Source organism: Megalopta genalis, unplaced genomic scaffold, assembly GCF_051020955.1.
Source record: "Megalopta genalis isolate 19385.01 unplaced genomic scaffold, iyMegGena1_principal scaffold0069, whole genome shotgun sequence".
Taxonomy (NCBI): Eukaryota; Metazoa; Arthropoda; class Insecta; order Hymenoptera; family Halictidae; genus Megalopta; species Megalopta genalis.
In genome coordinates this window covers 267,826-272,500 of record NW_027476138.1, presented here as the reverse complement: position 1 = coordinate 272,500, position 4,675 = coordinate 267,826, and the positions used below count along the sequence as shown (strand labels likewise).

The 4,675-nt window shown below is 44.4% G+C and overlaps 1 non-coding gene across 1 annotated transcript; it reads right to left on the bottom strand.

Annotated features, from left to right (window-relative positions):
* Nucleotides 1-983: 983 nt before the first annotated feature.
* On the bottom strand, nucleotides 984-2,904 carry LOC143261846 (small subunit ribosomal RNA). Its single transcript, XR_013035872.1, has one exon. It is a non-coding gene; the product is annotated as a small subunit ribosomal RNA (ribosomal RNA).
* Nucleotides 2,905-4,675: the final 1,771 nt, after the last annotated feature.

Below are 4,675 nucleotides of genomic sequence, written 5' to 3'. Positions count from 1 at the left end.
GGATTCGAAAAGTTTCTCTCTCCTTTCGTCGTTATTTACACCGGACGGACTCACGGCCGGCTCTAGCTGGGTGTCATATATATATACGTCCCACGCTCATGCTGCCACTAGCGCGCAACAGAGTAGGGTGTCAATGACAACGACACAGCATTGAAACGAGCTACACAAGCCGGTCTCTCTTGATACCAATGTAAACGAGCATTAAGTTATCTTCAGACTGCCCGATATTTTCGTCCTTTGGACTTTCCCAACGATTCCTTTTTTTCTTTTTTTTTTTTACACCACAGCGAAGACTTGAGGAAGCGTGATTAGCACGCTCGCATCCCTCCCTGTCCTACTACAACTGTGTGTGTGTGTGTGTAAAGAAAGAAAAAAGAATACATTGGCTTTCTCTCTATCGAGAAGATGGCCTACGCAACGCAGATCAAAGGCCTAATACGTGTAATATAATACGCGTCTGGCCGTGTATAAATCACGCACGAATGATCTGGTCGGGCCCAACTCTTCTCGTACGCTTATTTTTCCGTGTTGAGGCACTATCATAAAATCACACAAACCCCAACACGTGTGTGTCTTGGAAGGAAGATGGCCTACGCAACGCAGATCAAAGGCCTAATACGTGTAGTACACACGTCTGCCGTGTAAATCACGCACGAATGATCTGGTCGGGCCCAACTCTTCTCCACCACACCACATCCCAACTTTGTACATTTTTATATATTTTTGTGCGTTGGGGCACCTTCATAATCACAAACCCCAACAACACATATATCTCTCTCTCTTTGAAAGATTTGTTGTGGCCTACGCAACGCAGATCAAAGGCCTAATACGTGTAGTACACACGTCTGGCCGTGTAAATCACGCACGAATGATCTGGCGGGCTCAACAATATCTTTTTTTTTTATATGAATTCTTATCCACAAACTAATCGAATTCATTTTCTCTCCTCCTCTCCTCTCTCTTTGAGATATATTGGAACATTGTAATGATCCTTCCGCAGGTTCACCTACGGAAACCTTGTTACGACTTTTACTTCCTCTAAATAATCAAGTTTGGTCATCTTCCCGGCATCATCGGCAATGCCGAAACATTGCCGCGCACCAGTCCGAAGACCTCACTAAATCATTCAATCGGTAGTAGCGACGGGCGGTGTGTACAAAGGGCAGGGACGTAATCAACGCGAGCTTATGACTCGCGCTTACTGGGAATTCCTCGTTCATGGGGAATAATTGCAAGCCCCAATCCCTAGCACGAAGGAGGTTCAGCGGGTTACCCGGGCCTTTCGGCCAGGGAACACACGCTGATTCCTTCAGTGTAGCGCGCGTGCGGCCCAGAACATCTAAGGGCATCACAGACCTGTTATTGCTCAATCTCGTGCGGCTAGAAGCCGCCTGTCCCTCTAAGAAGATTTGTTTGTACGTTGGTAGTAAAAACCCCACCGGCAGAAGCCGAGAGCCTTCGAGATACCATAATTACGTCTATTTAGCAGGCTAGAGTCTCGTTCGTTATCGGAATTAACCAGACAAATCGCTCCACCAACTAAGAACGGCCATGCACCACCACCCACCGAATCAAGAAAGAGCTATCAATCTGTCAATCCTTCCGGTGTCCGGGCCTGGTGAGGTTTCCCGTGTTGAGTCAAATTAAGCCGCAGGCTCCACTCCTGGTGGTGCCCTTCCGTCAATTCCTTTAAGTTTCAGCTTTGCAACCATACTTCCCCCGGAACCCAAAAGCTTTGGTTTCCCGGAAGCTGCCCGCCGAGTCATCGTAGGAACTTCGGCGGATCGCTAGCTGGCATCGTTTATGGTTAGAACTAGGGCGGTATCTGATCGCCTTCGAACCTCTAACTTTCGTTCTTGATTAATGAAAACATTTTTGGCAAATGCTTTCGCTTCTGTCCGTCTTGCGACGATCCAAGAATTTCACCTCTAACGTCGCAATACGAATGCCCCCATCTGTCCCTATTAATCATTACCTCGGGGTTCCGAAAACCAACAAAATAGAACCGAGGTCCTATTCCATTATTCCATGCACACAGTATTCAGGCGAAGGTAGCCTGCTTTGAGCACTCTAATTTGTTCAAAGTAAACGTACCGGCCCACCTCGACACTCAGTGAAGAGCACCGCGATGGGATATTAGTTGGACCGCCCCGTGAAGAGCAAAGCCCACCGGTAGGACGTACCACATAATGCCAGTTAAACACCGCGAGCGATGAACCGACACTGTGACACACAGATTCAACTACGAGCTTTTTAACCGCAACAACTTTAATATACGCTATTGGAGCTGGAATTACCGCGGCTGCTGGCACCAGACTTGCCCTCCAATGGATCCTCGTTAAAGGATTTAAAGTGTACTCATTCCGATTACGGGGCCTCGGATGAGTCCCGTATCGTTATTTTTCGTCACTACCTCCCCGTGCCGGGAGTGGGTAATTTGCGCGCCTGCTGCCTTCCTTGGATGTGGTAGCCGTTTCTCAGGCTCCCTCTCCGGAATCGAACCCTGATTCCCCGTTACCCGTTACAACCATGGTAGGCGCAGAACCTACCATCGACAGTTGATAAGGCAGACATTTGAAAGATGCGTCGCCGGTGCTATAAGACCATGCGATCAGCACAAAGTTATTCAGAGTCACCAAAGCAAACGATGGACGAGTGTAAACACCCGCCACCGATTGGTTTTGATCTAATAAAAGCGTTCCTACCATCTCTGGTCGGAACTCTGTTTTGCATGTATTAGCTCTAGAATTACCACAGTTATCCAAGTAAATTTTAGTACGATCTAAGAAACCATAACTGATTTAATGAGCCATTCGCGGTTTCACCTTAATACGGCATGTACTGAGACATGCATGGCTTAATCTTTGAGACAAGCATATGACTACTGGCAGGATCAACCAGGGAACTATACAATATGTATATATAAAATGGACAAAATTTAAATCCTTTTCCATCGTCGCCTGTTTCATATATATATGTCAGGTCGACACACCATTTTTCTCTTTCAAATATGTACAAGTTTTGCCACATTCCGCGCTTGTAACATATCTTCTTTAACGCTCAATTTCTTTCATTTTTCTACCATACAGATATTTTACCGTACGCCCAAAAACGTACGTATTATATTTTTGTTCTATCATAAAATCACATTTTTCTACGTACGCCAGCTTCGTACGTTTCTATCTTTGCCTTCATAAAATCACAAGATAATTTTATCTTCAAGAGTCTCGCTATTAACATCTTGTAAGATAAATGTACGTCCCAGCTAAAACGTACAAATACTTCAAGTTAAGTAATAATATATCATCGCTATTGACAAATTTTTAAGATCCAAGACACAGTTCTCTCTATATGTTTTAATATTTTTTATGTACTCAAATATATTCAAAGGAAAAAGTACATGGGTGATGCCATAGTCGTGGAAGCGCGTACGCTCACGCTGATCTTCTGACCGCCGGAAGCACGAAACCTCTGATCTGGGCAAAATCGGCAAGCCGAGGAAGAACGGACAGGACACATGCTGGACTGGCGAGAAAGCGTGTTCTTCCGCTCGCGCTAGGCATTTCGATTTCTGACACCTCTTGATTTAAAAAATCAGTTTTTTGATAGTTTTCTCTCTCCACTGGGCTATTTCATTTTAGCCACAGTTTTCAATTGGTACGATTTGCTTCCAAATCTTACAGATGCATTTTAAAAAATTTTTCCATCGCTCGGACAGAAGAGTCGATTGCTCAGTGAGTACGAGTATACATACAAAGTGCATACGGGTAACCAACCCCGTAGGGCTTGCCACATATGGGCCATTCGGTCAAAGACACCGACCCGTGGCCACGCTGTGTGGAGAAAAGTCCGTAACGTAAACGGCACGAAACAGTCAGGACCGAAGCCCCGAAGGAGCTCTGAGACAGCTTCTCGACCGAGATCGTAGAATTGGCCCAAAACCCGCTCTGCTCCGTCCGCCTCGCACGGACCGTGTATCTCTTATAGATACCGAACGGCCGGCAAGGACGCCGGCGCCGCCGGCCGAATAGCACGCGCGCTTATGAGTGTAAACCGCTGCGGCAACAGACCGCCCGGCCGTGCTGTTGTAACATAGCGCGTGAACGAACGAAAAAAATTTTTATAGTAAACATTAAAATAAATTACACTACCGTAAACTAGACAAAAAATTACACATTTTTTCCCAATATGAAAATTTTCACAAACTTTTTAAAGTCCCATCGCATCGAGTAAACTTTTTTAATAACGCGTCCGCACGATTCTAAATGCTTAATCCATATGTGAAATCGTTCACTGATCACGAATATCGCATTTAAAAAAATTACAAAAATTTATTTTTCAAAATAATCAAAAAAAACCGAAAAATCACAAGAGTAAAGTACCATTATTTTAAACAACATGTCGTTCTAAATGCTTAATCCCTATGTAAAAAAGTTATTTAAGCAAGAATATGTAATCGAAAAAAATTAGAAAAATTTATTTTAGCCGTAAATCGAAAATAATGGGGACACCGGAGCTGTTCGAAGCGCCGAGACGCGCCGCGTACGGCCGAATATTTTCTAAGTCCCAACGTACCGGTCAAGAGTAAAGTACCATTTTCCTACATTAGATTTCGTTCTAAATGCTTAATCCCTATGTAAAAACGTTAGTTAAGCAAGAATATCGTATTTTTAAA